General features: G+C 42.0%; 1 protein-coding gene and 1 long non-coding RNA gene across 2 annotated transcripts in view; one reads left to right on the forward strand and one right to left on the reverse strand.

Annotated features, from left to right (window-relative positions):
• The window catches only part of LOC121923854, a 92,983-nt gene extending 73,382 nt beyond the window's left edge, over positions 1-19,601 (reverse strand). The window contains exon 1 of the long non-coding RNA XR_006102475.1: positions 19,530-19,601. This is a non-coding gene — a long non-coding RNA (uncharacterized LOC121923854). The remainder of the gene's footprint in view (positions 1-19,529) is intronic.
• Positions 1-22,652, forward strand: part of CALCOCO1 (calcium binding and coiled-coil domain 1) — a 338,287-nt gene that overhangs the window by 10,866 nt on the left and 304,769 nt on the right. The window lies entirely within an intron of this gene.

Consider the following 22,652-nt stretch of genomic DNA (forward strand, 5'->3'; position numbering starts at 1 on the left):
TGAATATTTGCCTCAGCAATATTTTCATTTTTGCACTCCTAGGCCAGCCTCCCCATCTCTTCCATTATTTCTTTGCAGAGGTTTTGTTGTTGTTTTTAAAAGATACACATTGTGTAAGGTGGGAGGAGCAGTTATTTTTAATGGGTTCAGAGCATTTGTGGAGAAAACAGATCATTCTTGCTGCAGTCCTGGGGAAAATTCATTCTCTGAAACTATCATTTGCACTGGGACAAGATGCCACCACTAGACCCAAAGCAATAAGTCTCCCTGCCTCTATTCTGCAGTGTTCACTTGAGCATCACTTGTACTAATGTTTTTGCACAGCCCTTCTGTTTCTTTGCAATAGAATAAAACTAAGGACCTTGTCACACACAGATTTTAAAGCACAATTTTAGCAAGACAATAATGCCTTTTGCAATAAGCATCACACAATGTCATCTCCAACTGTTGCTATTGTGCCTCTGAAGCATTGTTGGAGGGCATCTTTACACTGTCTGAAAAACTCATCCATATGTGGTCAATCATGCTGCCACTGCATTACTCCAGAGTATCATAGAATCATAGAGCTGGAAAAGACCACAAGGACCATCCAGTCTAATCCCATTGTGCCATGCGGGAAGACACCATCAAAGCCCTGCTGATAGATGTCCACCCAGCCTCTGTTTCAAAGCCTCCAAAAAAGAGACCCCAACATACTCCTCCAAGGCTGTGTATGCCACTATCAAACAGCTGTTACTGTCAGCAGGTTCTTCCTAATGTTAATCTCTTTTCCTGTAGCTTGCATCCATTGTTTTGGGTCCTATTCTCTGGAGCAGCAGAAAACAAGCTTGCTCTTTCCTCAATATGACATCCCTTAAAATATTTAAACAGGACTATCATATAATAAATAAATTAATAGTTTTTTTATTTATATCTCCCTCTTCTCCCTTCAGATCGAAGTGGGATTACAGAAGTAAAAACATCATAAAATACATAAATAATACAAAATATATCAATCAGAAATAAAAAGGGAAGAGTTGTTACAGTATTGCTCACAGTTGTAAGAATCGAGTAATTGTATTCAGATGTTCAAAATCAGATTAGAGGAGATCCGTTGGATAGGCCTGCCGGAAGAGATATCACCTTCTAACCTTTTCTTCTTCAGATTAAACATACCCAGCTTCCTAAATCACTCCTCATAGGGCATGGTTTCTATACCTTTCACCATTTTAGTCATCCTCGTCTGGACCCACGCCAGTGTATCCACATCATTTTTTAATTTTTGTACCCAGAACTGGACACATTACTCCAGGAGGCTCCTAACCAAAGCAGAACAGAGTGATATTATTAATTCCATCAACCTAGGTATTACACTGATGCAGCCTAGATTGAATTGGCTTTCTTTCCTATACTTTGCATTATGATTATGCATTGCAGTTGAACATCCTATATTTTCCATTATGCTGCAAAGAGATCTTGTAGCACCTGTGAGACAACTGAGTGAAAGATTTTGCAATACAAACTTTCACACACTTGGTCTACTTTCTCAGATGCATGAAATGAATTGTTGCCTAGGAAGGATCTGAGGAAGAGTGCAAAAGCTTATGCTACAACCTCTTTCACACAGTTAGTCTCAAAGGTGCTACAAGACGCCTTTGTATGGTGATACTCCAGACTAACATGGTTATGTCTCCAAATTCTATGTTCCCATATGTTCTGTAATATTGGTATTCTGCACAGGGGTTGCATAGTATTGCTGTGGAGTAAGTCCACATGCAGATAAGGGGATGTTGGATTTAGTTGAACCCCTTGGGTTATTGCTTGAAAGTTTTAACTAATCCCTGGGATTTGCCACCCAAATGATACAGAAACCACCAGCTTTAAAGTATTTTGAAAGTAAGAATGTGGATATATTTTCATATTACTTCTTTCTCTGGCATGAGCAGTTTCTGTACTTCCCAGACCCCCCCCCCCCCAAGAGAGTAGACCTAGTTGAACCAGAAGAGATATTGGGGCAACAAGCCATTTCCAAATGTAACTTCTTATTAATTCCTCTAACTTCTTATCCATAGGGAATCCCCGGGAATTGCTTGCTGGTAGTGCTTTATTTGCACTATTGTGAAGATGTGGAAGCCAATAATGCTTCATTTGCACTATCACAGAGCAATCTGGGATCTTTTCCCAGAGTGCATTTAGGTACACACAATTCATTTTCATTGCTAGGATTGGTTTTGGAGTGGATTTCTATGTTATTTCAAGGTGTAGGACACAATTTTCTTTCAACTGTATAAAAATAATGCTCTGAAATATATCAATTGTATCAATTGTATCTTGTTCTGTTTGGGATGTAACCATGCTTTTCAGACATGCACAGTCATGCAAAAATGGCACATGTATGAAACATTCAATAATGCTACAAGATTGCTACAAGAATGAATGTATGCGGAACACAACAGCATTTTTCTATTTCGTCATTTCTCTGTCTTGATATTGTTGTGTGATTGGACGACTGTGTGAAAATATAGATTGCTATAGTGCTAGGCTTCCATTATCTTCAAATAGCATGATTGTTATATTAGTGGCCCTGGTGTGATAATCTCCTTAGTCAGAACACAGGAGAAGGTGAGTGGAGGATTACAGGTGGCAGTTCTATTTTGAATTATTGTAAGGGGCTACTGAAAAAAATTGAGGCATTGTGAAAATGGTTACTCTTCCCACATGAGCATGTTCTGCATGTTGTGCCTCTTCAGAGACATCCACCTGAATTGGGATCAGGCTCCAGTGTTGAAACTTTTGAAAGGAATCCCATGCAGAGGAATGACGACAGAATCCAGATGTTCATCCAAATGTGAAAGAGCACCAGTCCAGATTCTTTGGGAACAGGCAGCACTTGCTTGCTTTTACCACCTTGACATTTACCCTATTGTAAATAGTGTCATGCCTTCCTTCCTGGGAGAAACTACATAGGAGGACTGCAACTGCTCTCCAAGTCTCCCAGGCATGCTGGCTTGAGGATCCAGAGAGTTGTAATCCCAAAGTAACTTTCCTGGACTCTGCTTTTATACAAAAGGTGTACAAAAATATCCAGAAGTGAGTAAGGGCTGTTTCTGAAGTGGTTCTTTGAGTCAGGACTTGTTTCAGTGACAGACCTCACTAATGATGGAAATGCAACATAGGGGAGAAGCAGACCTGAGGCTAGGAGTGGCTTCTGGCTGCTCCAGCCATGATCAGGTCCCAATTGGCCTGGGACCATGGCAGTCAGACAGCCTGCTCCCAAAATGGGCCACCACAATGGTCCCAAATGGGCTGCTGGCAGGAGCAATTTTTTTACCACTTCTTTTGCCAGCAGCATTGAGACATCTTAGGTAACCTTGGAGAAGTTTCTGATCACCTCAGGGACATGTATTGAAGTGACCAGACGCCGCTCTATTTGGCCTGTCTGTTTCAGGCCACAGGTTCAGACCTATACTCCTATCTTACCCATATTAGCTTCACCATTTCCCCCCCTGATCTTTAGACAAGAAACAAACCTTATTGGTTGGGCCAATAAAGGTATCACTGTTTTGTGATTTTGGATGTTATTGTGCTTTGCTATATGGCCAACACAGCCATCCTTGGCTATGTTTTCTTGTCGAACCATGTGAGGCCTCCTATATCTACAGTAAGATTCTTTAGAAGGGTAATATAGGCGTGTTACAGACGGGCCCCTTGAGGCACCGTCATTACGCACGAGGGGTGGCGCTTCCTGACGCGCCTTGCCCCTCACGCATAATGAGTACGTCAAAATGGCAGCGCCCTATACAGATGGGCACCGCCATTTTGACGTCGCAGACGCGCAGCATCCTGATGTCACGCACCGGAAGTGGCGCTGTGAGTGCGCGCCTCGCGCTTTGCAGCACCTCTTCCGGGGCCCAGGAAGAAGCACCATTTTGGCACTTCTTTGTTGCTGTGCCCGGGAACTGCACGGTTTGGCTGCTGCGGTTCCCGGACGCAGCAACCGGCAGCGGCGTGAGACCGCCCATTTTAGGTGGTCTGTAATGTGCCATAATTTCTCTGACCTTGATTTGATGCTCTCTTTGCCCAAAACTTCAGTGTTAGTTGTTATATTTTGTTGGGAAAGCTACACTGGGTAACTACAGCTCCCAGAATCCCAGAAGAGACTTCATGCCTATATTCCCCAAGACTCTTTCAAAGCTTGATTTAAAAATAAAAGGCCACTTTCTTCTGTCTCCATCCATATGGGGACAGTCTCTTCAAATGCAGCCTCTGTATGCGCAGTCCTGCATGTGCATAAACTAAAACTGCAAGATTGATTACTGGATTGTACTTGGCTCAGTAGTTTCAGAAAGCTGTAGACTGGTGATGCCAATGTGTCTGCTAGAATTTCTATCCCACAAAATCTATTCCAGTATTCATGCCTTCCTATTCATGCTTCTATTAGCCACCTCAGTCATATCAAAGAGATGGAATTATTATTATTGTTGTTGTTGTTGTTGTTGTTGTTATTATTATTATTATTATTATTATTATTATTATCTACTCGGTTTCTTATCCAAGGAGTCTAGGTGTATTGTATGGACACTACCTTATTTTATACTGACAGCTCTCCTGTTATGTGGGTTCATTTTGGAGATAACTGATTGCCCAAATAGGTTAAGTATTTGAACAGCTCTGCTCTGGTCCAAGTCTACCTGCTGCATCAGAATGGTTTCCACTTAAAAAACAACCAAGCAGGTTTTGAATATTTGAGGCTGAGCCCAGAACCAAAACTGATGTGAGAGCTTAAATTAAGTCATAACTAGGCTGCAGCCGACTGGATTCCCCTGGCTAATAGCTAAATCCCCCTTTCCTTTGGTTTACACTCCCATGATGATTTCATTTTCTTCCATTTGTTCAATTCTTTCTTGTCGCAAAGCTCCTTTGTGACAATAAATAAAAGCAAGGTCGCATTATTTTGCCTCTGTTGTAAATATCCTGAAGATCAAAGCCATGCTTCTGATTTTGGGGGGAGAATATCTGTCCTCCCACCTTTCTGGCTTGGATTTCAAAGGTGGCTGTGGGGATGCCTTTAGCATACAAATTGCACCCTTTCCACTGACATGGAGGAAATGCAGATTTCTGCTGTTGCCATAGAAACTGGCATTTGCTGCTTTCTAACTTTGCTGCCTAACAACCCATCAAAAGGGAAGGAGACAGGGAAAGATCAATTATTGATCCGCAAACCACTCTTGGTTGTCTGGAGAAAGGACTTCACACAGGACAGGGCTAAGACTGCTGAGGCTGTTAAGACACTCAAGGTCAAATTAAGCATCTTGAGGTTTACTTTGATCAGTGGGGCTGAGATGGGATTCAGGTCTAATCCTATGTGTATGTGTGTCTGCAGGTGCTTTCGAGTTATTTGTTGACTTACAGCAACCCAATGAATTTTGTGGTTTGCCCAGTTCCTTCCTCTGAAATATAATCCTGTCATCTTATCATCACCTTGGGAAGATAATTAATCAATTCTTAATGAGGGAAGGGACATACATAAACACACAACACTCATTTTGTCATTAGCCATGTTTTGGATGTGGGTTTCAGATCACTCCACATGTTCTGCCTGTGGGAAAAGCAGATGTGCTGAAAGATGTCTTGTGTACCAGCCAGCTGCACAACAGCAGGGTGAATAGAAGACATATGACTAGAAGAAAATGCTTTATAGCAGGCCAGTCTGTTTGACCATCTAGCCCAGTTCTGTCCACTCTGACTGGCAGGAGCTGTCCCAGATGATTGTGAATTCCTGCATGGCAGAAGGTTGGACTGGATTGCCTTTGTGGTCTCTTCCAACTCTATGATTCTATTATTTATAAGATCTCAAAGATCCATTCCATCATCAGCAACCTGAGTCTTTCTAGCAGGAGAGGCCAGAGACTGAATGTCGGAGACCTCGTACATGAAAAGCCAGACCCCTACGACTAGGCTATATAACCTCGCTATCTGCCTCTGCTTCCAAGTGCCAGTCCCAAGAAAGGAACTAAACAGGAGGCTTCTGCCCTAGGTTTAAAAGGTCTATAGGAAGATCGAATTTATTCTATGTTTTGACAACTGGGAAACTATCCTCCTGAGCAGGAAAGCAATTACATCATCCAGAGTTTGGAAATGTTACTATTTGGTACTAGAACTCTCAGAACCCACAAAAGGAAGGTTTCCAAGCTCTGGCATCACCCTGTGTGATCCATTTGCAGGTCAGGGGGGAAATTGCTGATATACGTACCTGGAGGGTTCCCTCCTCCCTTGGCCTTTCCCTACTGGCAATACAGAGGCAGGATGCAGATGCATGGATACAATAGGGACTCCTCTTGTACACTCCCCCCCCCCCCACTAGATCAGCTTCATTCAAATAAACCCAAAGTTGCATGGGAAGCAGCCATGTAGGTGGTCTTTCATGCCTACAAACTAGCCCTAGGAGAGGCTTCAGGCAGGGCCCAATTCAAATTGTATTTCCTCCTTTTTTCTAACCACCTTGATTGTCAGTGGTGGATTGTTAGTTAACTTCCATGTCACTGAGGATGTATGAATTTGCTCTTTGCTTCAATGAGAACTTTAAATGAGCTTTCCAGGGGTCTGAACCCTGTCCCTCAAATAGATTCAGCACCTTTGTTATCACCTTAAAGTTCACACTTAAACCTAGAGTGGATTCACCATCTCATTAACATCTGAACCACCAACCATCTCTTCTCCCCATTGAGACTGGCCATTTCTCCTTAAGAAACGTAACATGGGGAGTTGTGAGCCCAGGGGCAGTCCATTGTCCAAGCACATGCATAAGAGGTACCTCACTATGGCATGGAGAAAGGGCCACTGATACCATGTGTCATAGCACTTTGAGGAACTCCTTGCAAGTTCATAATAAAATCTGGAACAGATTTGCTACTTCATAGAGGGTACATCTACACTATAGAAATTGTGCCGTTTGACACCAGTTTTACTGCCATGACCCCATGCTACAGAATCCTAGGATTTGTAGTTTGGTGAAGTGCAAGCACTCTTTGGCAGAGAAGGCTAAAGACCTTTCCAAACTACAAAGCCCAGGTTTCCATAGGTTGGTGCTACAGCACTTAAAGTGGTTTCTTCCAAAGTAATACTGTAGAGTTGTTGTTGTTATATGCCTTCAAATCTACTCAAACTAATGAGAATCCTATCATGGGGTTTGCTTTGCCAGATTTATCCAGAAGAGGTTTCCATTGCCTCATCAGATGCTGAAAGAGTATGGCTTGCTCAATATCACTCACTTCATTTCCACAGTCAAATGGAGATTTGAACCCTGGTCTCCCAGGAGTTTATCAGACAAGGAAAATTGGAAGTATAATGCAATGGCAATCCGAAGTTAATCGTGGGGTTTAACGTTATTGCGTGATAGACTACCACACGCAATTTGGGGCAATGGGAAATCAGTCCAAATGCAATCATGGGGTTTCATGTTATTGCGTGAGAGGTGATCACACACTATTTCGGGCAATGGCAAGCTATTTTTGGGCAAAGGGAAGTCAGTTCGAAGGCAATTTGAATTCAGGTAAATTTGATGAACTAGCGAATTCACATGAATGCGTTCTGGCCCCACTTTCTTTTCATTCGAAATTCAGAGAAATTCCTCCCATGTGATAAACTCCCCAGAGTCCTATACCACACTGGCTCTGAGTGCTGCAGTCTGCTTCAGGTTGACATCTACAGGCAGAACTATGCACACTCAAGCTAGTCCTCCCCCTAGGAAAGGAGCTGACTTTCATTTTTCATGAAGAGGCAGCAAATGTTTCGATATTTCAGTTGCTATTATTGTACCCGGACTGGAAGGAAGAGAGGCCCCAGTGGGGTTTTCTTCCTTTGGTTCTGAAATAACCTCAATGGCTTTGGGTACCCTTCCCCTTTACCTGCAGGAGGGAGGACACATTTGCTTCTCTACCTCAGGGAAGGTGGGGAGCTCTGATGTCAATGAAATACATTCTGGATTTTAGTTCAAACTGTAAAGGTGCTATCCAAGTTGCTAAATCTATTTTGGAGAAAGGATACAGTACCTTGAATAGCTGCCTTAAAATTCATACTAAAACTCAGAGTGGATGCATACTACAGAACTACAAAAGTCACCACTGACTCAAGGGCAGATGAGAGCAGTGGTCCTGTCTGGGTAGAGCTTTGGGACAAACTTCCAGGTCTTCACTCAGCAGAATGTGCTGGAGCCCCTCATGCATCCCCTTCAGAAGGGATGGTTTATGACATTTGAAGAAAAAATAAAGCAATTCCTGTGTGACCCTCTAGAGAGCGGTCCCTCCCTAAACTCATTAGGTCCAAACTCTGAAACTTCCAAACTGTAGATATGACACAACTTTTTAAAAGGGAGATGCCAGTTTGGGTTAGTTGAAGAGTGGGAAAGAATCTGTGCATTCAGACAATAGAAAAATAATAGTGTCATTCCCAGTCTGGCATTGAAAGCTTTATTCTGCCACAAGGCACAACTGAATGGAATGGGCTTTTTATGATGTGCTGTGCTGTTTTATGTTTTGTATCTTCTGATGGATTTTAATATTTTTATTTTTTATTTTTTATTTACCCTTACAAATGATTTAATTGCTTTTTAAATAACATTTATATTTATACAGTACTTTTATCAAGTATGGCATAGCTTTTAATCTGTACAGTGGGATCTGCTGGGATTTGGTTCCAGAACCCACAGTAGATACCGAAATTCATGAATGTTCAAATCCCATTATATACAATGGCATAGTAAAATTGTGTCCCTTTTATAAAATGGCAAAATCAAACTTTGCTTTTTCAAGCCCTCCATGTCTATGGATTCTACATCCACAGATTCAATATACTGTATATATTCTTCTTAGGTAATCTGGTATAGCAGTGATAAGAACTGTGTGATATGTGTGTGTGTGTGTGTGTGTATTCAAGCTGTGGATAGTTGAATCCGTGGATGCACACAATCCATGGACATGGAGGGCTGTATTGTTTTTAAATATGTCATTACCTGTCTTGAATCCATTATTGGAAGAAAATCAGGATATAAATTTATAAAATTATTATCATCCTTACCATCATCTTGTCATCTTGTACCATAGCAGAAGGGATCATGTGGCCTTTCAGATGTGGTTCAACCACAATTCCCAGTATTCCTCATCACTAGAAATGCTGGCTAGCACTGCTGGGAGCTTCAATGTACTGTAACCGTTTTTGGTGAACCACACAGTTATTACCACTGCTATACCAGATTACCTGGAAAGAAGACTCACTGAATCTAAGGAGGCTTATTCCTAAGAAAGCATGTATATAACTGCACTAAGAGTCTGGCAGCAGTCTTAACATGATGGAGAAAGAATGGAATAGAAAACCAAATTGCATATTCTGAAAAAAAAATCACTTGCTGTGGATAAGAAGCTTATAAAGTATAGCTGCAGTGTGCAATCAGTTTGGTTAGTAGATTAATCAATTACCAATGAAAGTGTTTGTTAATTACCCGTTGAGGGCAATTTTAATTAATAAGACTGTGAATTCAGGTGCAGTGACACTGTTTTGAGTCTGGTGAGAATTATTCATGAAAATGAAGGTGAAAAACTAAGGAAAAAAGTACCCTTAGGTGGTCATCGGGAATGACAAGTGATAGGTGGTCAGAGAAAATTATAACTTCCTATAGCACCCACAACAAAAAGTCCTTATATTGACAGTATATCAATACCATCAAGATGCAACATGCAATATTGCAAATCTGTTTAATTGGCTCTTCACATGTTGTTGAATGACAGCTCTCTTCAACTTGACCACTAGCTATGGTGGCTGGAAGTGATGAGAGTGGGAATCCAACAGTATCTGGACTCAGGCCACAAGTACAAGATTAATCTCTTTCAAAATTGACAGTTTGACAAATATATAGTTTTGTTTTTTTTAAAAAAACCTTTTGATCATCTCAAGATATTCCATAAGAGTAAAGACTACCCCGAGCATGAATAGAATCCCACTATGTATCAGAAAATATAGAAATGGCAACAAAATGACCAAATGTGTATTTTTGCCCCTGCCCCCAGTATTTACAGTATGTATTAGATTTATCCAATAATACACATACACACATTCTGGCAGCTATTCAGAAGGATGAAATCCCATCCAGTTGGTGATTTTGATGGACAGCCATACTTCAGCCAAGACATTGGGCCCACTTTTATTGCAGTGGGATAGCCTCTCCTCTGTTATTAATCATCACTCATTTGTCGCAATAAAACATCTGACAATATCACTGTTTGTGGAATTATTATTTTATTGGGAGTAAGAGCTTTTCCGCTCTAATAAAATTTCAACAGTAGTTGACCCCTCACTGATTTAATGGCCCATAATAGAAATCATAATCAAAAAAATTTAATAGATTTTCCCCCTCTTTCACATGTTAATTTTTAAGGGAACTTGGAATATATTCTCTCCCCTTCCTCTGAATCCAGGTTCATGCAGAAGAGGGGGGAAATCTCTAGAAGTTCCTTTTGTTTTGATTTTACTTGCATATTTCCAGGTTGCATAGACCAAAATAAGAACAAGTGAATGGGTAAAGGTAGATGCATAAGGGTACATTGTAGATTAATAAACATCCTCCTTATGCATAAGTTGTCATGTCACTGTAAACTCTTGGAGATCCAAACTCTGTCTTGAAATATCCTGGGTTTCCCTCATTCTCCCCTTCCCTTATCTCCCTCCCCCTCCCACTGACCATATATCACATCTAGACCCTGGCAACATTTCAGAAATTGATTTTTTATCAATTTGCACTGAGCCTTCTTTGTTATTATGCATGAGTTGTAGTCAAAATACTAAAGCACTTTAGCAATATTACACTAAATAATATTAGGAACATTTTGTTTTGGTTCAAACATTCCTCTTTCCATCACCTGATCTTGGTTGAATCTAGATCCTGGAAATAATAACTGTGCATTTACTGGCTGCGGCCATTTTAGTTTGTTCCAGGTTAATGCAAACACACAGCCAAATAGAGATACTTTTCATTTCAGACAATACTAGGTTAATTTGAACTGACCTAGGAAGTAGGAATGCAAAATTCTCGTAAAGACTGGGAAATATTTCAGGAGGAAGAAAACATCTTGTGAAGGTCCACAACAAAATCAGTTTGTACATAAACTAAAACTAGGATTTTCTGAGACTTTTGTCTCATCTGGCAGGATGCTTTGCTGTCTCTTTGGACATTATCAGACAGGGAAAATCCAGGGAAAATCCAGAGATAATTGCACAATTGCAGGGAAGATTTTCAGACAACGTCACGCAAAATCTGGATTTCTCCCAAGAAGATCCAGCAACTGAAGAAGAACAAACCATTCATGGGAAATCCTGTGAATAGCCTTGGCAGTACCACAATTGAAGCATCACTGAAGTATGTGAAAGGCTATTGCGCTTCATTCATGGTAATGGGGAAGCAATCCAGGAATTTTGAAGGGCAGGGCTAAACTTTAAACTTTAAATAGCTACAGGACCAGCCAGGATTTACAAGCAGCTGTGGGCAGCAGCCAGGGCTATTTAGATTTTAAATATCATGAGGACCAGGTCGGGGAACTTTTTTTGTACTTACAAGCAGCTGTGGGCAGCAGCCAGGGCTATTTAAAATTTAAATAGCTTTGCATTGGCCAGCCTGGTGAATTTAAAATTGAAACGGTGCGTACACAAAGCAATCATTTCCTAAGTTACATTAATTCAATTGCTGATATGTCCGGAAAGCAATCATACAATTCTAGGGCTTTTGACTTGCGTTTTCACACGAGAGGATGAAAGTGGAAAATATAGAGCACTATAGCACTATTGTTTCATTTTCTTTTCTTTACCTCTGTTGCTGCTGCATTGGCCCTAGTGTGATAATGTCATTTCTCTTTGTTTTTTCTTATTTTGGCTGATGGAACAAATCTTATTTCCTAGCATTCCAGCTGATGCTCACTATTGTCTCATCACAGAGTTTTTGTGGAAAAAGACATTCAGAAGGCGTTTATCAAGAAAAGACAAATAATGACCAGAGGTGATTTACATGACCTTAAAGTGAATTGTGAAAACATTGAAACAGGTAAATATTTTCTATACCTTGGTTCAATTGTCAATCAAAATGGAGACTATAGTCAAGAAATTAGAAGAACACTAAGATTTGTAACGACAGCTATAAAAGAACTAGATATGAACTTCATGTGTAAAGATATAGCATTAAACAGCATAATCAGAATCATCCATGCCATAATGTTTCCAGTTTTTAGTTGTGAAAGCTGTACAATGAAAAAAGCAGACAGATTATCTGCAATGTGCTGCTGGAGGTGAGTTGTACAGATATGATGTACTGCCAAAATAATACATGATTCCTCTTGATTTATTTATCAAAATCAAAACAAATCATTCTCAAACTCTCGCTAGAAGCAAAAATGTCTAAACCGAGGCTGTTGTTCTTTGGACACATCAAGCAATAACATGATTCGTTGGATAACACAATAATGTTCAGTAAAGTGTTGTTGTTCCCCACCTCAATCCATGGGGAGAGGCAGGTAACAAGTTGTTGTTGTTGAAAGCAGAAGGAAAAGACCAAGATCAGATTACAGACTATTTGAGTCAATTAAGGAAGCCATGGCAGCCCTGAGTTTGCAAGACTTGAGCTGAGCAGTTGATGACAGGGCATTTTGGAGGTCTCACATACACAGGGCCATCATAAGTTAACTCCGACTTAATGCCAAATAATAAAAACAACAAAGTTGCAGGGACATAGCTAGGATTTTAGGAAGGGGAGGGTCCAGACTAAGTGCCACCATTATAATGGGGCTTGGGTGCGGTGGTGCAGCAGCACACCCCAAGAACCCCCCCCCCCCGGCTACGTCCCTGAAAGTTGGGTACTGCAAAGGTGGCGAGTGACAAATCTGAAACTGATTGCAGTTTGGAATTCAGACAAATGCTTTAGAGCTTGAAGTGAGGCAAAATGCTGGATGCATGGTAGCATGGCTGCTCCAGAGGATTAGCCTAGATATTCTTTTTGAAATTATTGTTTTCTCTTTATCATCACACAACCAAAGGTAAGAGGCACGGGATAGTTTCATTTCATATTTCTCTCCCCCTGTTGAAGGCCATAAATAAATAAATAAAGCAAAAAGCAGAGGAGGGGGAAGCAAAAACCCAAACATAAATGGGATTGTGAGTTAGTAGCAATTCATGTTTTGGAGGCTCTATATGGATAGTAAACATGTTGGGAAGAATACAGCCTAGCTTTCTCCCTGACAGCCCCATATACAGGATGCTATTAGAATGATAGTTCAGGAGAATATACCACTCCTTGAATAACCATGTTTTAGTCCAGAGATGGGGAATCTGTAACACTCCAGATTTTGTTGGACTGCCACTTCCATCATTCCTCCTCACTGACTATCCAAGCTGGGGCTGATAGGAATTGCAGGGGGGTTATATCTTGAGAGGCTTCCCACCTACATATAGAAATAGAAAAGGTTTTAAATATTAAAATAAAGTTTGATATAACATTATTCCTGCTTGGAGTGACAGGAGAAGATAATATGGAAAAGCAACATGGTAGAATAATCTTCTATATGTTGGTTGCAGCCAGAATGATCTTTGCAAAAAAATGGAAGAGTAAGGAGGTCCCAACGGTAAATGAATAGTATAGCAAGTTATATGACAATATGTTAAGGGATGGAAAAGATAACGAAGTGGAAAAACAATGGATACCTGTTATTGAATATATTGGGGAAAAGATTAATGAGAATCAAATATATAGAGTAGGAGTAATTAAACAGAGATATATGAAATAATAATGTTGTATAAATAGGGTGAATGTGATAAAAGGATGTAATTGAGATCATATGAATATGAAGAGTAGAAGGGTTGTAATAAAGTAATGAAATATATGAATGCTTATAAAATTAGTCAAATATAGTAATCACTTATGGAACTAAAGAATAATGAAGGAATATAGTCTAAAGGTAATTAAGTGAAAAAAGGTGATCGAGAGAGCAGTCGCTTTCCAGCTTCAATCGATCCTGGATGACACCGATTTTCTAGACCCATTTCAAACTGGCTTCCGGGCGGGCTATGGAGTTGAGACTGCCATGGTCGCCTTAGTTGATGACCTCCGTCTGAGCATGGACAGGGGAAGCGTGTCCCTGTTGGTGCTTCTGGACATCTCAGCGGCTTTCGATACCATTGACCATGGTATCCTTCTGGAACGCCTGGGGGAGCTGGGTATCGGGGGCACTGCTTTGCAGTGGTTCCGGTCCTACCTCTCGGGCAGATTCCAGATGGTGGAGCTGGGAGACTGTCGCTCCGACAAGAGGGCCCTTACATCTGGTGTCCCTCAAGGAGCGATTTTGTCTCCTATGCTATTTAACATCTACATGAAACCGCTGGGTGAGATCATCCGGAGATACGGGGCGCGGTGTTATCAGTACGCTGATGACACCCAAATAGTTTTCTCTGTATCTCCGACTGATGCAGTAACTAAGGCTGGTATCTCTCCTCTAGATGCCTGTCTGGCGTCAGTAATGGGCTGGATGAGGGAAAACAAACTCAGTGTGAATCCAGGGAAAACGGAAGTACTGGTGATAGGTTCCCCTGCTCCGGGTGGTGAGATTTGTCATCCGGTCCTGAATGGGGTCACGCTCCCCTTGAAGGACTCGGTGCGCAGTCTGGGAGTGCTCCTTGACTCGTCGCTCCAGCTGACTTCTCAGGTGGATGCGACGGTCAGGAGTGCTTGTTATCAGCTTCGGCTGATACGCCAGCTGCGTCCCTACCTCAGCCGGGGGGACCTTGAAACTGTTGTACATGCTTTGGTAACCTCTCGATTGGATTTCTGCAATGCGCTCTACATGGGGCAACCCTTGTACCACACTCGGAAGCTACAACTGGTTCAAAACATGGCAGCCAGATTGGTCACTGGTAGATCCAGGGCAGACCATATAACACCTATATTAAAAGATCTCCACTGGCTGCCTATTCGCTTCCGAGCTCAATACAAGGTGTTGGTGTTGACCTATAAAGCCCTAAATGGCTTGGGTCCAGGGTACTTGGAGGACCGCCTCTCCCCATACAGTCCGCCCCGCACACTCAGAACATCTGGGGCCAACCTGTTGGAGGTCCCTAAGTCTCGCTTTGTAACGACCTCACAGAGGGCCTTTACTATCTTTGCCCCCACTTTGTGGAACAAGCTTCCTGCACAGCTTCGTTCCTCTGCATCGTTACTTTCTTTTAAAAAAGATCTAAAAACTCACTTATTTCGGCTGGCATTCCCACCTTAGTAATTTGTTTTTTGCCCCAACTATCTTAAAGTTGTTGTTCTATTCTTGCCCTGATAATTCGATTGTTTGTTTCCCGTCCCTACTCCTCTATCGATGTTTTAATTTTTATATGTAATATTTTAACTTGTAATTTATTGTCTTTTACCTGTAAGCCGCCTTGATCACATTGTGGAAAGGCGGGGTATAAATAAAGATTATTATTATTATTATTATTATTAAAAGAAAATCAAAAGGAAATAAAATTATTTTTTTCCAGTTCAAATGAAGGAAAGGTTTTTATTTTTTAAATGTTGTAAGTAAGAAGAGAATGAGAATAGCAAATAGGTAGAAGTAAGTATGTCTATATAGGAAATGTAAGTATGGAAGTTTGAATTGTGTATACTGTTGAATGTCTTTTGTTTTTTGTATATTTGTTTTTAATTAATAAAATTTATTTTAAAAAATATCTTGAGAGGCTTCCACCATCTCTAGCCTTGTTTAAACTGAATGGATGATGATGATGATGATGATGATGATGATGATGATGATGATGATGATGCATCAAGGCCTGGTAGATCTCACCTGGATAGGTGATTTAGGAAGTCATAGTGAAGCTTAAAAGACAAACAAATAGGTCCTAGAGCAGATCAAGCCAGAGATCTCCCTGGAAGCCAAGATGACAAAACTGAGGCTGTCATACTTTTGACACATCATGAAAAGGCACAAGTCATTGGAAAAACCAATAATGCTAGGAAAGATGATGGGAAGCAGAAAGAGAGGAGGGCTGCATGCTAAATGGATAGACTCTATTATGGAGGTTATGAATATGAATCCGCAAGAACTAAGAAGAGTAGTGGAACAAAAAAAAAATGAAGTTAAAAGGAAGAAAGTACTAAAAGGGACACCTCCCAATCCAAGCCAATTTCTTGTACTCTCTGCATTCCAAACATGAAGCTTCAGCAGGGTGAGTTTGGTCACACTGATCATTGTTACTCCCCTGCCATTTCTTAAAAGTATAACTAGGGGAAGCATAGAGGAGAAGGAGATACATAGGAAAGCTAGTCAGACAGCTGGAGAGGACTAGGTAAATGGACTGAAAGTCCAGAAACAAGAGAGTCCTGAGAATACATTGTATATTTATTTGGTTTACATTCCACTTCTTCATGAAACTCCAAACTGGTGATAAGGAATTTAGCACTGTACCTGCATTGTATGTCTTGAGAACAGCCTCCTCCAGCATGAAGCCTGTCATGTCATGGACTTGCATTAAGAAATATTGTTTAATTTATTGCTTGTATAAGTGAGAATAAGGTAATGAGCTGCTTGGAGGGAGAGAGAATTGAATGTATGAGTAAATGCTGACTGGTGGATTATTTGAGGGGATTTGCATAAGGCTGGTGAAAGTTTGGACCTCAGGTAGACAAAAGATTTTTGGAGTTAGACTAGGGTTGGAATGAGAGAAGAACGTTTTGTTTGGCGGTTTGGTATGGTTGGTCTGAGTTAGCTTGAGATGAGTGTGTGGTGTTTTAAATCTGCTTTTATATGTTTAATTTCTGTAAACGAAGAGTTATATATATATATTTAAAAAATGGTGAAGGGTCTGGAAACCATGCCCTATGAGGAACGCCTTAGGGAGCTGGGGATGTTTAGCCTGGAGAAAAGAAGATTAAGAGGTGATATGATAGCCCTGTTTAAATATTTGAAAGGATGTCATGTTGAAGAGGGAGCAAGCTTGTTTTCTGCTGCTCCAGAGAACAGGACCCTGAACAATGGATGCAAGCTACAGGAAAAGAGATTCCACCTGAACATTAGGAGGAACTTCCTGACAGTAAGGGCTGTTCGACAGTGGAATGCACTCCCTCGGAGGGTGATAGAGTCTCCTTCCTTGGAAGTCTTTAAACAGAGGCTGGATGGCCATCTGTCAGGGATGCTTTGATTTGGATTTCCTGCATGGCAGGGGGTTGGACTGGATGGCCCTAGTGGTCTCTTCCAACTCTACGATTCTATGATTCTATGATTCTATATACATATATATACACATACACATACACATACACATACACATACACATACATACATACATACATACCACATATACATGTTTGGCCTCAGAAAATGCTATCGACCTGAAAGCTTGGATTCAGGTAAGGTGTTTGCGGTGGCAGCATTGAACATAGATAAAAAATTGCATAAATCCTCATAAGTACCTTGCGGGAGGACCAGCATGATATAGTGGTTTGAGTGCTTGACTAGGACACTGGGAGACCAGGGTTTGGATCCCAGCTCAGCCATGGAAACCCATAGTCAGCGATGGAAACACTCTCTCAGCCTCAGAGGATGACAATGGCAAACTCCCTCTGAAGAGATTTGCCAAGAAAACCCTGTGATAGGTTTGCCTAAGAGTCGCCATAAATTGGAAATGACTTGAAGGCACACAACACACACATACCCTTTGGGGCATTTAAATAGTCCACACAGTTGGTGTTGCACAAGAGGGACAAGAGGGAGTCCCATTGGTGGCAGAGGTGAAGATCAAGGAAAGCCTTTATTCTTTGTAACTACAGTGAGGGTTGTGAAGATCATTACACTTGGTGGGTTAAAAGGTAGAAATCCCACATTTGAGCACTGGTGGGCTTGCCTGAGTGGAAAAGGGTTAGAGAATGCCCACAGGCATTAAGGGCCAGACTACAGCTTCCACTGTCCTTGATCACTGGCCAAGTTGGCTAGATCTGAAGGAGAATGGAATAAAATACAATCTGGAGCACAACAGGGTGATGAAAGGCTGCTTTAGATGGAAGAAAGCCAAGTACCTTATAAAGACCTTTGTAAACTGTCATTTCTGAGCCAAACCATTTAACATGCATGGAATTATTCCCACCCCCCCAACAATTCTGCCAGATAGGATTGGGTTCTTCTCATATTCTCCAATTGTGCTTTACCACTGCCCTTGGCATCTTAGGTTCGGTGTGGTATCCCTCTGCAAATCATATAGATGCTGTTTTTGAAACCACATGCCAAAATTTTGGCAGCCCCTCCTCTTGCCACATGCATATTAGTGGTAGCTGGTAAATATGTGGCCATTGGGGCTTAAATACCCTAAACGCACCAGATCTTGTATTTTCTTAGAAGTTAAGTGGGATCAGCCCTAGTTGGTACTTGGATGGAAGGCAACCAAACAATACCAGGTGCTGCAGGCTCTATTTCAGAAGAAGGAACTGGCAAAACCACCTCCGAGTATTCCATGCTTGAGGAAACCCTACAAAAGTCATGGGGTTGCCATATATCAATAGGCAACTTGAAGGCCCGCACACACACGGTCACTCTACCAGCAGGGCAAGTTCACAGACATACTCTGGAATCATAAACAGCCCATTTGCTGCTGCCAGTTCATTTCTGGAAGCCCTGCAGGTTCCTGTATTTCACTCCAGCCAAGACATCTGGGGAGGAGGGGAGCTAGCTGTCTCGAGGCAGCAATCAGAAGGAGAGATTGTGCCCAAATTGAAATGCTGAGCCCAACACCCACACGCCTTTCCCAGATCCCTGGACTCAGGGATTTTATGGCCAGACATTCAGTGCACCTCACATATTACTCTATAGCAAAGCACTTAAGAAAGCAAACAGGGAGGAAAAGATGCATACTGTCCCTTCCCTGGCCCATCTCTCTCCCACTTCTCCCCTTCTTCTTCCCCACATGTTTTTTTCTTTAATGTCCAACTGCTTGCCCAGCCTTAGAAAATCCAGGAGAGGGAAGAAAACAACAGAGTCCATCCTGCTCACCTTCTACTGCACCAAGTCTGATTATGTGAATCTTTTAAGCAGTGTACCCATCCAAACTACCCAGTTACGAGAAATACCTTCCCTTGTAAATGGCAAGCCAGGGAGAAGAGAGGCAGCCAATGGGTCATCATGAGCCTGGCTGCTTCTCGGAAATTCCTCCTTAGCTGTTGCAGAGAGAGAATGAGAGAGGGAGGCAAGCTTGCCTGGAATCTTAAGCTGACTGCTATGTACCGTCTAGGCTGTTTATGAACCTGCTATTTCCTGAATGGAGAACCAATGGTAGTAAACATTTACAGCTGGCCCCTTGCCCCACACACATGGCAGTGCTTGGGGGATGGAAAAGTGGATGGGGACCGGCATAGACAGGTGGTGATTTTGGTTTCCTCTTCAAAGCAACATGCCAAGAGGGAAAGCTGAACTGAAGCAGAGAACTGGTTACATGGGAGCCATCCATTTTCTATACCACCTGGCTTTGTGGAGCAAATAAACCCTCACCTGCAAGGTGGATCAGTCACCTGTTGTTCTTTTGTTCATAAGGCATTGATTTTCCTATCAATCTTCTTTAAGGCCTCCTAGATTTCTTCTAGGTTGCTGCTTTCCAAATTGTCATTCACTCCTAGCTCCTGGTGCAGAGAAAGACGTGTGCTGTGGTTGCCCAGACAACCGTAACCATGGCATCTATTACCAGAAGCTTCAAATTCATGCATTCTCCCTAGCCTTCTGAGTTTCTACCCTAGATTTTATCCCAATATTACCCCCCCCCCCCCCCAATGCTCAAGCAAGTGCCCAATTTGCCACCCAGGAGATATAAAGTGTTTTAATGTCAGGTGATCTTATCTAAAGACCACATAAAATCATGGTTTAATTCCTTTCTAGATGTCTAAACTTGACTTCCATCCTGTTCTGCTCCCTGCATCTTACAGAACTCTCAGAGTGTGAGTGAATGAAAATGCTTCAGGTCTTTGAATCCAGCCAGATTCAGGGCTGGCACCCTGAGAAGTAATGAACAAGGTGTGCAGATGCTTCAGACTCAGTCACAAGGTCAGCCCCTTGAACTGGCATTATTGAGTGCCTGCTGAAGTCCAGACATCACTAGGTCAGACACCATCTCCAGAACTGTCTGGACCCACTCTTGCTGCTGCTGCCCTTTCTCCTTGCTGTTCTCCTGGGAACATAAGATAAAAGACTTACATTGAATCAGGGGTACTGTCAAATGCAGTGGTGGCATTAGGTTTGGTGTCACCCCAGTGTGATAGATAACTCATGCTATCACTTCCATGCTGACTGTCACACACACAGAGAGAGGGGGGGGCAGTTATCCCTCAGGAGTAGATCAGGGTGCTGTGAAAAGTAAGGCTGGTTTCCTTACCACCAACAGCTGATGGACTAGAGCACCTGAAGGGACTGTCCACCTCTCAGGCAGTTCTGGTTACCCACTTTGCCCCCAACTCCCGAAAAGGTCCAGGTGCCATTCAGCAAAGTGGTGACTTCCAGGAGTTCCCTGTGGCCTACCAACAGCATCTCAGCCAGCTTCCTTGCCACTTCCAGGCAGGTGGACTGGGTCCTTCCCAGGATCTTCAGTCTCCAGGAGTTCCAGTCTACCCATGGAGAGTCACAGCAGTACACACGAGAAGGCAATCCCTTCCTGTTCCAAGCATAGTTTGGGCAACCAGTCAAAAGCTGATTGCTACACAGCTGATAGCCAGAAGCTAATGAGCAAACACAGTCACAGAGTAGATTACAATTCAGCACTTACTTTACTTTAGTACATAAAACTTTAAGTTCCAAATAGAGTTCAGAAATGTCCCAAGTTAGGTAAATGGTATCCAGAGTCAACAAACACAGTCCAGATCAAGCACAGAGTTCAGAAACACTATGGGAAACAGGTAGGTCAAATAATCTCTAACAACTCCTGGAGGGCAGGGCTGGATTTATAGAATGTATAGATCAACAGCTCAATCCAGTGGCTGTTTAATTAATCGCTGATTCCTATAAATCCTCTGAGACTTCCTTGAGACCTTCCTTTGTAAGTAGGGGTAAGTGGTCTTCTAAATCTGAATGGGCAGGACTCTCTGCCAGACCTGGCAATGCACTCTGGTCTATCTCTGAAATGTGTGGCTCTTGAAACTCCTGCTTCTTTACTTCAGTCTATGAGCAGCTTGATTGCACCAGGGGCAAATGTTATCCAGAGACTTTCAGGCAGTGCCATAAACAGTAGGAAACCCATTGCTGTTGGGTTGTGCAAAGTGAATAAGTGCTTATGATCATGAGCTGAGAGAATCAGACAGGCTCATCTTCACACTAAATAGGTAAATAAAGGTCTAAGTAGTCCCTTGACATGAATGTCTAGTTGAAATTGACTGTAGGGGGCGGTGCACATATCCTTTTCTAAGCTGAAGAGCCAGCGTTGTCCGAGGACTGCTCTGATGGTCATGTGGCCAGCATGACTCCACTGAATGTCGTTACCTTCCCACTGAGAAGTGGTACCTATCGATCTACTTGCTTTTGCATGCTTTCAGACTGCTAGGTTGGCAGAAGCTGGGACTAATGACAGGAGCTCACTCCATCATGCAGCACCTGGGCCTCGAACTGCTAACCTTCTGATCTTCTGATTATGAGAACTGGTGTCTTAACCACTAAGCCACTGCATCCCTTACAAAATAGGTAAATAGAAATGTCTATTTATCATCTGTATAACAAAGAAAAAGGGGCACTGATTTTGAAGTTCAGGTTTCTCATTTCATGGCATGTGTTTCTCCACAGGAAATACTTATTTCATGCAAGAAAAACAATCCATTGCAGGGGAAAAGATGAAAGAGCTTCAGAATGCCCTTTGACTGGTAGACCTTGGAGCTCTCCATCTGAAAGACTCACAAACATCACCCCCCTTCCTTTTACTTGAACTGATCAAGCTCAAATCTGCTGAAGTTCAGCAGAGTTACTGCATCCCATGATGTCATACTCTAAACCTCTAGCTGGGCAGATGTTTCTGGACTACAGCTCCTTTCACACCTGACCACTGGTTTGTTCCCTCAGGTTTCAATTATTTGGAGTTCTGGGATATCTGGAGAACTACAGCTTCTCTGCATCTGAAATAGAGTAGAATGAATTGCAGGTTTGGCTCACTAAATTTAACTCAGTACAATATAGGGGTGTACATGAACACACACATGTATGTGTGCATACATACAAGCATAAAAGCAAATCCATGTCATCTATGAGAATTGAATTGTGGCTGCCCACAGAAAAGTCCTCTTTTTACTGTGTGATATTGCCTTCCAACGCAAGGCGGATGCTGCCCTTGCCCACATCAATCAGGAGGTGACAGTCATTTGATAACAGTCCCCCTGATAGTATCCATTAATTAATAATGTAGAATATATGCTAGGAAAGGTGACAGTGTGAACTATACTATCATGACTTTCTTTTAATGGTCCCTTTAAAGAGCCTGTACAGAGCCTCCAGTGATTTGGCCAAGGGAGATGGGAGTTGGCTGGTGCTTTATAAATAAAAATTATGCTTAATTATGATGACCTTTTCAGCATATTGTAATAGAGCTGGCTTGGCCACTGAAAATACCACTTGCTTACAGCAGCAGTAACTTCTATGGAAGAAAGG

The sequence above is a fragment of the Sceloporus undulatus genome, chromosome 2, assembly GCF_019175285.1.
Source record: "Sceloporus undulatus isolate JIND9_A2432 ecotype Alabama chromosome 2, SceUnd_v1.1, whole genome shotgun sequence".
Classification (NCBI taxonomy): Eukaryota; Metazoa; Chordata; class Lepidosauria; order Squamata; family Phrynosomatidae; genus Sceloporus; species Sceloporus undulatus.